Raw genomic sequence first — 12925 nt, 5'->3', positions numbered from 1 at the left:
TTGTCCCACATATGGCACCAAATTGTTTTTCTCAAAAATTAACAAACTAAATTTGTAACTAAATTGGTAAGTATGGTGTGATGTTATAAATAAGATGTTAAAACTGAAATGTTGAAGATTTTGAAATATGCCGAAGATCCTGGTTATTCCCAAGATATGGGGAGGAAAATAATGGTACTCGAAGATTTATTAAATTATAGTGTAGTATATATGAGATGAAAATGAGTAATGAATATGTTAAACTGATAAATAAATGAATATGTGTAATGAAGCTTTAAGTTACTAAAAAAGTACCAAGATACCACAGAGTATGTTGATAATTTGATATGAAAACAGATTAAGAATCAAACAAACAACGAAGTAAGTGTATATTGATTAAACAACAATAAGTAAATAAAAATAAGTGCAAGAACACTTAAAATTATGAGGAAAGTCCTTAATCATTTTGGATCTCCGACATAAAACTTCGGGAGGTGATAAAGTCACATCCCTTAGAACTTGTATTAAATCGAAATAAAATTAAGGATGCTAGCTAATCATAGAAATAATGTGAATGTGCTCAAGTGTCGAAAAAAATAAAGAATAAGAATTAGTTGAAGTCTCTATGTGTGCATCGATCAACTAGTCTTTATATACATAACAAGAATACCTAAAATTCTGACATTCATGGGATTATCTTTGATCTTTGTTTGACACGACTTTCTCGAGAGTCTTCAACGTTCATGAAGCATTGGCCACATCTATTTGACTTGGTCTATTATTTTTTCCATCAAGCCTTAAGTCCATGCACACAATATCACAAGAAATACGATGGCAGGCCAAGATACAAAATAAATCTTAGATCTTGGGCTTGCGTGGGATGTTAGTACAGGTTCAAGGTATAAAAGTAGTAAGTCAAATTTCTACCCACAACATTAACTATTTGGGTTGTGGTGACTTGGTAAAACACGTGGAAAATATGGTAGATAACATATTGACCTTGTTTAAATTCTGGTACTACTCATACTTTGTGGTCATGAAGGCTCGTCTACAGTGACTCCAAGGCATGAGACATAGGCTCATGTTTGCAACGGGGGATTAATTGATGCGCGAAAGCTGGTCCGGTACCCTCGTTAGTTAAGCTTCCTTTCCAAAAAAAATATAAAAAATAATTGGATTTATTATTCACAACTAATAGACATATGATATTCAACGATTGTAGTGAGAGCTATGTGTTCCAAATTAGGGTATCTACATTTACATTCTCATAATTGTTGTGAAAAGCTTTTAGATCTACTCATATTTTACTTTAAAAAGTTCTGAAAAGTTTGTAGGTTGTTTTCGATTTCATCCTTGAATGTTAAAAATGTTTTATCTGTTTGTATTCTTTTTAATTTTGTTTAAAGTTCTTTCTCAAATATTTGGTTTAATACTTTGATTAGGTTAGGAAAACAATGTTTATGGTTTTGAAGATTAAAAATAAAAATCATGTTAGCTATATCTTGAGAGACTGAGTGTTATATGTCTATATTTTCCCTCGTTCTATTATATATTCATCATTCATCATTTTCAAACTATGTATACTAATAAAATAACGTTATCAAAAGAGTACAGAAATAACAACCATATTCTTCAACCATATGAATGATTAATGTCTTTAAATATAATTATACATGATATAACGAATATGTATGATGTATATGCACATTTTAAAGTGAATTACCGTTTAAAGTGAATTAAACGTCTTAAAGTACCTTAGATTTAAAATAGGAAGCAATTGCAAAATCAGCAATACTTTCAAGTTTTATTTGCATATATATATATATATATATATATATATATATATATATATATATATATATATATGTGTGTGTGTGTGTGTGTGTGTGTGTGTGTGTTTAACCGCACGTTTGAGTCCTTGTAATCTCCAGACTTCTATGTTTTCCTGCAATGCAAGGATTTCCACATAATTTCCTTTTTTTTCTTTTTTTTTTAGCAGTGAATTTTGATTAAAATTTTAAAATTTCTGGTAAAATAAATGACAGGTGAAGAAGTTATATGTGATGATAAGATAGAAAAGGATAAAGAGTGGATTTGAACCGCTCGTACAGTCTATAATTTGTGGCAGCAAAGATGAAGGAGGCATTGCAAGTGATTATATATAGATAAACCCCTCAGGCTTCATGTGTTTGTTTGCTTAGTTACGCCCCACCCTTGTCAATAATGACTACGTCTAACACGGCCAAAACTAACCCCACTCGTTTACACACATATACATATACACACACTGACACTACGATGCCATATATGGATAATAGAAAACCAAACAATTACTTACTAATTAAATCAAAAAAAATTCATAGCCAATATATAGTACTGGACTAATTAAATGATAATAACACGGTACTGCCAAAAAATTTATTTCATTATATATATATATATATATATATATATATATATATATATGATAATAACACGGTACTGCCAACAAATTTATTTCATTATATATATATATATATATATATATATATATATATATATATATATATATATATATATATATATATATATATATATATATAATTAAATAAATTTGTTGGCAGTACCGTGTTATTATCATTTAATTAGTACAGTACTATATATTGGCTATGAATATAGTTGAGATCAGTTGAGAACTCAAAGTTTCCCGAGAACTAAAAGTGAAGCGTTGGATCAAAAGTAATTCGTTAAGGACATGATCGTCATTTTACCAATCCCATTTAATGTTTAATTTTTTGTATTATTTAATATATTAATATAAATGTCTAAAAATTAACAAAATAACTCAAAATTTCAGATTTATTTTTTTAAAAAATAATAATTTTTGGTTTTTTTAAAAAATGGAGATTTTTTAATTTTTTTCAAAAAGCTTCAATTTTTCAAAAAAATGTTTTTTTTAAAAAAAAACTGCATCTTTTTAAAAAAAAATGCGTTTGTTTTAAAAAAAACAGAAATTTTTTTTTTCAAAAAAAACTGCATTTTTTTTAAAAACAACATTCTTTCTAGAAAAAAAGCTGTACTTTTTCAGAAAAAAAAAAAAAAAAAAAAAAAAAAAAAAAAAAACCTACGATTTTTGTAAAAAGTGCAATTTGTTTCAAAATGCATTTTTTTTAACAAAAAAATCAATGTTTTAGGTGCATATATGCTTATTTTTTCAAATGCATATATGCATATTTCTTATACTATAATATTCGTAAGTAAATTATAAAAAATCTCATTTTTATTAATCAATCTATAAACATAATACAAGTATTTTATTCGATACAAAATAAAATATAAAAAGATTTACAATGTTATCATTTCTTCATATCAAGATTTCCATATTTTTTTCAATTTATCACTTTTCACCTCTTCAATATTTTCAACAAATTTTAAAAACCTAAAACAAAATTTTAAAAAAAAAATTTTAATGCAAGAATACTAAGAAAAATGCACAAGTATATATCATGTAAGATTCACATGTGATTATATCATGTAAGATTCAAATGTGATTATATAATATGATATTCACATTTGATTGTATTTTTTAAGATTCAAATGTGAAATTAACAAGAAAATTTTAAAAAAATAATTAACAAAGACCACTCACACAAAATGCATGTATGCATATTGATGTAATTCATATGTGATTCACTAGTGATTTACATGTGAATCACATGTAATTCATATGTTATTCACTTGTGATTTACATGTGAATCACATGTAATTGATATGTGATTCACTTGTGATTTACATGTGAATTACATTTGATTAATATGTGAATTATATGTAATTTATATGTGAATCATATATGAATTACATGTAATTTACATGTGAATCACATGTAATTCATATGTGAATTAGATATTATATACATGTAAGTCACATGTAATTCATATGTGATTCATTAGCGATTTACATGTGAATCACATGTAATTCATATGTGATTCACTTGTGATTTACATGTGAATCATATATGAATTACATGTAATTTATATGTGAATTACATGTAATTCATATGTTAATTACATGTAATTCATATGTGAATCAGTTGTGATTTACATGTGAATCACACGTAATTCATATGTGAATTACATGTGATTTACATATGAATCATGTGTGAATTATATGTGAATCACATGTATTTCTTATGTGATTTACAAGTGAATCACATGTAATTCATAATTACATGTGAATCATATGTGATTTACTTGTGATTTACATGTGAATCACATGTAATTCACGTATGAATTACATGTGGTTTACTTATAACCGTTACACCATGATTCAAACAAATACAAAAATTCAAGAAAATTCGAACACGAACCATTATCAATTTTGATTGACCTGATATAAGAGTTGTTAGATGACACTTTGAATCATATCCACATGGAGATCCTTGTTCTTCTTCCGAGTCTTGTTCTTCCATTTTTACAGTTGAGTTCTCATGCATATATCATTATATATTGCACTGCTTCCCGCGAATGCAATCTGTAAACCACGATTCCTTCCATGAATCTCTAAAGGCATCCTATGTAACATACATGAAAATAAAAAGAATCCCCTTAATGACTCCATCAATACACTCAAGAAAGACTATATATGTATATCCACCTTTGTGTCATCAGAAACTCCATCTCCAACAGCACCAAAGCTATCAACATTTATAAGAACTCTGAAACCACGTTCATCACCTGACTATGATGGCAAGTCAGAATCATCTTCTATTTTTAAACTTTTATCCTCAAGCATGTCTAAGGAGTCAGAAAAATTGCTTTCTTCATACTCACAAACCAACAATAGAGATAGAGAAAGAAAAGAAATAAATACAAGAGTGCTCATGATTTTGTTGTTGTTTGTTTAGATTAAATCATGTTTTGAGTCACTCAATAAGCCTCAAAACAATATTTCAAAGTCCTTCTATGAGAAATGAGAATTGGTGGTGGAAGAAATCCAAGTTCCAATTTATGCAACCTACTTTGTTTTCCACCAAATATTTTGTACCTTGATGAGTGGGTTGTGAGTAGGATGGTATTTTTATTGTTTGAAATGCAACGTCTGTTAAGAGGCTAATTTTTACCCTTATGGGTCTTCTTAGTGATGGATTAATGTGTTAAGTGGTCAAAAAGGCTTTGAAATCCAAAGCTGGAAAATTCAGCAAAAATTACAAATATGTCCTTGTATTGGAAAAATTATAGAAAATCACTAGGAATCGAATTAATGATCCTTAACTTTCAAAGTTTCCATTTTGAATCTAGTTTATCCATTAATTTTTCCATAACCTTTTGTTGCTTCTAACTTAAGTGAAAATCATATTTTTCACCAGCTAGTCACAATTTAGCTGCATTGATAGACAGTTTTGTAAAAATCATATAAAATTTTAGAAAAATCGTTTGGACCTTCAAAAGTACATTCTGAAAAGATAAAAAGTCTTAACTTCTGCAATACGAAATAAAAACGGAAGTTATACAGGTTTAAAGTGTGCTAAAACAACATTACACAGTGGTTGTTTTGGGTCCAAAACTGAGAATTTTAATTGTTAGTTGATTTAAGTGTTTGATAATTTGTATAACACAATACTTTATTTGATTGTTGGACATAATCCTACTTTTGAAAGCCACGTAAGATTATATATATATATATATATATATATATATATATATATATATATATATATATATTGAGAGAGAGGGAGAGGGAGAAAGAGAGGTTATTGTAAATGCATATAATTAACTGCAATCATTTTCATCATGTTTTGACTGTCATATCATTACAATGCTGAAATGAGTTAATTTGGAAACACTTTTTGTGAAACATATTATCGTTAGACAGAGATATAGTCACCACATAATTTTTTATAGTAAACTTCATTTGTAATCAAACGATGATATGCATTTACAATAACCATTATAGTGACAGCAGACAATAAACACATATGATTTCGATTACAAAAATCAGGGGGAAAACGAAACTCGAGAGCATGCAATTGAATGCAGTTGAACGAAAACAATAACACATACATCTAAAATTTGCAGACATCATACAGATTTCGATTTCAACAAAGACATATGATTTCGATTTCAACTGAAATCAGGGGAAAAGGAAAACCTAGAGCAGGCACAATTAAATGAAAGCAGGATGAGGAAAATCGCACCTGAATCGAATAGAATCTGTGGTATGCAATGGTCGCCGGTGTTGTTGGGTGCGACGGTATCCGACAATAGAAGTCAGCGGCGAGCTATCGACGACAGGTAATCAGGGATCACCTGAGTAGGCGACGAGAGAAGAAAGGAGACTCATGTGGGTTTTTCTTGTCTGGAAGTATAGGAACGAAAAGTTTTTATTATGTTAAAAGGATATTTTGGTCAATTCTTAAATGTAGTGAAATAAGATTGAGTGTATTATGAAAAATGACTTACTGGATTTTTAAAAAATTATAATCCAAACATTCATTTATATTTGTGAAACGATTAAAACTATCTAATGATAGATAACCAAAAATTTGTTGATTGGGATTCAGTTTGTAACTTGTGCCACATGTAAGTAACACATATCGACAAAATATCCAAAAACAAGTCATTCCTATTTTCACTCTTCCACCCCCCCCCTCCCACAAAAAAAAACTATTCATTTTAGAACTCAGACACAACAAAAATATTATCAAGACCTTATCTTATATTTTACCTAGATAAGAAAATTAAAAGGAATAGTGCTAGTATGCTGACCTTGAGAGAGAGTGCATTCTTGACTTCTTCCAGTCTTTCTTCATTCTCTTTTTTATGTTTCTTGTCAAATTCACTCATCGTGTCTGCCCATTTTATCTTGTCTTGAATTGAAATCAATCAATTATCTGATGTGCCCAGCCTGTATAATACCATAAATGCCCCCAGCCACAGCTAGTCCATCATAAATATTGGTTGAAAGAAATATCACTAGACACAAGAAAATTCAATACCAAATGCAAGAAATAAAATTCAAATACAAAAGCTTCCTTCAAAAGTATAATACCTTGATGAGAAACATGAGAGCAAAGTTTCAGGGCATAAAAGGACAGCAAGTGTTGGTGCTGACATTGGTGCTTGGACTATTGTGGTGGATGATGATGGCGGAAAACCAGAAGAGCCTCCAAGAAAGATACCAAGTATTTTAGGGTTTAAGATAGTGATGCCATGTTTGTTGTTGGGTTAACTTCAATACATAGCAACAGACTTCCATTGATTTGTACATCATAGCATCCTACTTTCCTTTCTTCCTATTAATACAAAGAAATTTTCGCTGCTATAATTGGATAGACTTTTGAATGTATAGTGTCATAATAAGGAAAAAATTGAAAGCAAAATGATATGATTGGGAGACGTTTCAAAACACAATGCGTAAATAAGGTGCTTACTTCCACAATACACACCAAATATAAGGTGTTTTTTCAAATAATAAATTCCATCTTCCACACTCTGTCCACTTAAATTGATTTTCATCCGATTTATGTGATTTTCAAAGGAGTCGAATGGAGGAAGAGTTGTAGAAACAACACTAGCATAACTCCTACAACAAGATCCGTGTCAAATAAAAAATTATTAGGACCAACATCATATCGTATTAATACAAAACAGAGTAATCTAAATAATTTCTGCAAAGCCTTACCTGTAATTACCACCCGTTTGGACATAATTATTAAATTGAAATCTCTTTAACTGTCAGAAAGGGTTAATAGCAACAAGAATATATGTTAGATCAACACCAATATCCAAAACAAATTCATATCATGATCCATATTTAAGATGTATAGAATAAAAAGCCATATAATTTTACCATAGCATCTCTGGACACACACACACACACACACACAAGTTCCAGCCACTACAGCTCAACCACCATCCTTGTAGTTCTTAGAATTATACTCTTCATAAATGGCCTTACAGTCGCATAAATAATAGCCTAGAAATAGTTGCCATCATAAGAGAAACATCTATGAACAAATATATTTATACAAAATCAAAAAATAATTTATTGAATTGGAACTATAAAAAAAAGTTTGAAGTCATAAATCGAGAAAAGTTAGGAAGAGGTTATAAATACCTACCAGAAGACCAAATTCAAAAGATGATACAATTTGAAACATAATCGAAAATGGAGAGATCAGAGTTGGTGAATTGTTGCAATAATCAGATGCCTTTTGTGAATAACTTGTTCCGATATACCGGCAATATATGAAATCGCTGCCCTGAAACTCCTCAATAAGCCGTCATAGTTGATCGGCTAGTGAAGTGAACCTCAAATGTGATTGGAAGATCGTTTCCATATCCGCCGGATCGATAGAGGAATCAATAGACTAGATACTTAAAAAAGAAAGAGAAAATTACAATATAATTGAAAATTCGGAAACATTACCATTTTCGAATTAGGAATATCACTGAGAACAGAACAGAGAGCTATGACAGATGCTTTTTACTTGAGACGAACTTCATCGAGAGCTCCATCGCTGTTGAAGATAGTATCTGAAATGTTGATTCTATTGATTTAGAATCCTAACATGAGATTGAAATCGTGGACAGAAAACAATTAAAAACCCAAAGTTTTTGGTATTAACTGTAACTGAAATTGAAGAGGTGAGGGCGTGAGGCAACGATAGGCTGAGAGAGATTTCTGGCAGAGGTGAGACGAAGACAGTTCCACAATCAGATGGAGGCAGAGGCAAACAACACCATCTGACGAAGTCAAACGACAGCGTTTGTAGCAAAATTGATGGTGATTGAGGTCGGAGATGAGACAAAGATCGATCTTCGGTGAGGATGAGAGAATGTGTGGCGGAGAAGGAGGATTTGGCGTTGATTTTCTGGAGAGCGAAGGAGGTGGTCGCCGATTAGATTTTTGATCTCCATCTTGTATTCCGATTTGAACCAGGAACAGATCTGGCATATTAGACGGTATATTAGGTTGTCTCTAAAATGCCCCTGATTCATGTGAAATAGGATGCCCCCGCCTCCTTTTTCCCTTTGTTATTTACGAAAATCCCATAAATCATCCTAACATTTAATTATTTTGATCTAACGGCCTTCGTTTGGTTCTCGGGTTCTCGGGAAACTTTGAGATCTCAAATGATCCTTCCTCTATTTATATACTAGAAAAATTAGAGGTCCGTGCTAAGCACGGTCCATGAATAGTGTTTTCGGTATTTCTTAGAAAAACCACAAGATTATGCTGACAACCCATACTCAATGAAATACATTTCATGCTTGCATTGTTCTTTTGTGACGGTATTTTATAAGGCTAAATACATCAAATAACAATGAACTTTCATTCATAGTTTTTCTATCGAGTATTTCGATAATAATGTAAGAACAATGCTTTATTGGAAGCTCCCTTGATGAAGTACGAAATGGGAGATGTGCTTCTTATGTAAAAACTACAGGTCTGTATAAGGATGAATAATTTTATCTCATCCTGCATAAACGGACATTAAATATAACTGGAAAATGAATATATTGAAATCAAATTTACATTTTAGGATTCTTATCCATGGTTGGTAAGCATAATTTGCTATATCGTTGTTGTATTTTCGCGGACATGATTTATATTTAATATAAATAGATGTGTAATTTATTTTTTGTTCCACAAATTGCTTGGTTTCTATCCATTGGGATTTGTTAAGGTATTTATATATGGGTAAATATATTAAATTGACATGATAATGTTGATTACAAGTTTTTATATTTTTGGGTTATGGATATACGCAAATTCATAGCTTAATGTGTGTTATAGCACACATTTTGTGTGCAATCAATTATATCTATTGGTGTGGTTTTTTCAAAATTGACATTAGAAACTAAGTTCTCTTCTAATGATGACTTCATAAGCAACAACAAATGATTATACCTAAAAAACATATATTTAACAACTTAAATTTCGTAGTTCATGTTTGTTTATAATAGGCACGTTTGGAGTACTCTCATTGCAGTCATCATAAGATTCTATCATAATTTTTTTTTGAGCTCACATCAATGGTGGTAATCTTTATTGAATAAGATTACATAAATGGTGGAATCTATATTAAATCTTCAGTTATTGCCGTCGAATACACCTGCATAAAAATATTTATTTATTTATCTAGGGATACATATCCATCATTAAAGATCAGTAAGATTTTTTCACAAGGGCAAAATGAAGTGTATGTAAGTATAAACAATCACTTTTTTTTTTTAATAAATGAGCTGTTTTGAATGTGAGTATATGACAATTGCATAATTCTACTTTTTTTAACTGAATGAACTGTATGAATTTGAGTATAAACAGTCTCTCGGTTAGACTAATCGAATTGTGTGAACGTGATAAAATGACCATTTTACCCTATTTAGATTGAACATAGAACAATCACTTTTTTGTAGTTAAAGAACAGTGAATGTAAGTAAACAAATATTTTAACCTTTTTAGATTGAATGTGAGTACAAGGGGTCATTTTTCGGACAGAAAGAATAGTATGAATTAGTAAATGACCATTTTACCCTTTTTGGACTAAATGTGATAAAAAAAGGTCAATTCTTTTATGTTAAATGATTAGTCTGAATGTACTTTGCAAACTATATTTTGTAAAACAGGAGGCTGACATTCTTTCAGCAACTTCTTTAGGCTTAGTGTCGTACATAAGAATCTTAGTAAGTAAATTGTGGGCATTATCAAAGTCATCTTTCATAACCTGACATTGGAAGGATCTCTTTTCAAGCAGCACCTTGAAGTCTTTAATGGTTTTGGCATATTTATGTACATACCCTTCTGTATCATTGTCACTAATGGAGATAAATGTGGTGGAAGAAACCCAATTCACATAAAATGTTTAGAAAAGAGATCAGAAACGACTTGAAATATGAAGAACTCAATAGTTGTTTGGTTGGCTAATTGGCTTATCAATTAATCTACAAAAAGAAATATATAATTAGAAATAACATTTAATGTTTTACCATTTCACAACCAAAACCTCAATTTTCAATTCTAATTGTAAGATTTATTAACAAACAAAACACATGTCAAAACCTATATGCTAAATAGGCATACTGTAGAGCAAATATAACTTCTTGTCTATTAAAATAACATTTCTGGTCGTTCAGGAGAAAGCAAACTTGCAACACATCTGAACTGTGAAAAAAAAATCAAATAAAGTTCACAACTTCTCAGAATTTAAAAAAAAAACAGAACAAAAGGGGTCTGTCATTAGCTAACCATATCTTGCTTATACTCTAATCTTATAACATTCAGTGGGGAACTACTATAATTTGATCTTAACCCATGGAGTACAAGAACGATGTTCTTTAGATCCAACGGCTTGTAACTTGTATCATTCTGCCAAAAATTATTACTAAGAAAAGGCTTTTAACTTGTACCATTCATTCTGCCAAAAATTATTATTAATTTTCTTAAAAAATTGTTACATTCTATTTATACTTTTTATAAAGTTGAAGAAAAGATACATGTGCTTAGAAGGGATGTCCAATGTGAATCCATAAAAAAAAGGAACTCAGAAACAAATATTCATTCCTCGAACCTGGTTATCACAAAATCCAATCAAATCCATATAAGAGACGGTGTAAAAAATTGGGAGCGATGCTATTTTTAATAGTAGTCATAAATGGAAAACATTTTTAATCTACCTAGATATCTTCCAACTTTAATACAATATTCTTCAGGGAGCTAAAGAAACAATGATTTTGTAAGAATGAACCCTAACCCTTATTTAAATTGAAAACGAAAGGATATACAATGAAACAAAAATGAAATTGATCGCGCACATCGTTCAATTGATAGGACACATGACACAGAGACATAAATAGCCGATGTGATTTGTGAATAGATATTGATGGCCGTTCTAAAGTTACGTTAAATACTTTGTAAAAGTAATATTGGCCAGAGAAAAAAATCACAAACCCAGGCTTGAAATTTGAAAGAGTTTCAAACCAAAAAATCACAAATCCATCAAAGCTACTTTCAAAGGATAAGTAAATGAAAATAAGAAAATAAGAAGACCATGAGATATTACTTGACCATCAGTTCCTTAATGATTTCAAAAAATCAAATAAAATCTAACAATTTTTCGGATAAGAAAAGAAATCCTTGAGACCATGTAATCCAAGGAGAGTTCATCTTCGGGCTTAAACTGCCACCGCTTTAGACCACCTCCATTTAGACCCTGCAAAAAAAACATTAATTAACGACGATAATAGACAATGAGGAAGAGAAAATGCATACGGAAAACTAAAAAGCAATCGAGACAGAATAAATGGAATGGAGAGAAGAGGGTATATATATCCCATTATCTTAAAGAAGGGTATGAGAGGTTGTGTCCATTCAATGCATCATATTTCTAAAGCCCTCTAAAAGAACACTTGTCGGTTCACCTTAATCCGTTTGTCACCAATTTGATTGGTGTCGTTCCGATATTGATTGACGTTTGGCCTTATCATTTCAAATGCATAGATTTGAAGCGGCACAACAATGAATCGAATTTGATGTCCATGTTGTACGTGACATGTTGGACATTGTGTGAATTTGCTACAGGAGACATCAGGAAAAGGGCTTGAGAAAAACGAATCAGTGGATGTTGCTGAAAATGAAGGTTAGGATACGTTGCGTCGATCGGAATGTAAGACAGGTGGCTTAGATCGAAGGGGGTAAATTTCTGTTAGAAGACACGAGAATAAAAAGCCTTATATATATATATATATATATATATATATATATATATATATATATATATATATATATATATATATATATATATATATATATAAGATAGGTTTAGAAGTTATAGTTTCCGGAGAACCCAAGAACTAAAAGTGAACCGTTGGCTTGGATTTAAGATCATAAGCGTAAGATGGTATTTTACACCTTATTATTAATTTAATTACATGACTATAACATCATTTAATTCAAGAAAATCTCT

General features: G+C 30.4%; 1 long non-coding RNA gene across 1 annotated transcript; it reads right to left on the bottom strand.

Annotated features, from left to right (window-relative positions):
* Positions 1-576: 576 nt before the first annotated feature.
* LOC111884110 (uncharacterized) lies at positions 577-6311 on the bottom strand. The gene is made up of 4 exons (XR_008231188.1): positions 6152-6311; positions 4612-4695; positions 4325-4528; positions 577-1924 (listed from the first exon to the last, which is right to left on the bottom strand). It is a non-coding gene; the product is annotated as an uncharacterized LOC111884110 (long non-coding RNA).
* Positions 6312-12925: the final 6614 nt, after the last annotated feature.

Source organism: Lactuca sativa, chromosome 3 (genome assembly GCF_002870075.4).
Source record: "Lactuca sativa cultivar Salinas chromosome 3, Lsat_Salinas_v11, whole genome shotgun sequence".
In the NCBI taxonomy this organism is placed as follows: domain Eukaryota; kingdom Viridiplantae; phylum Streptophyta; class Magnoliopsida; order Asterales; family Asteraceae; genus Lactuca; species Lactuca sativa.
The sequence above is the reverse complement of the archived record's forward strand: the minus strand, read 5'-3'. Positions and strand labels throughout refer to the sequence as shown.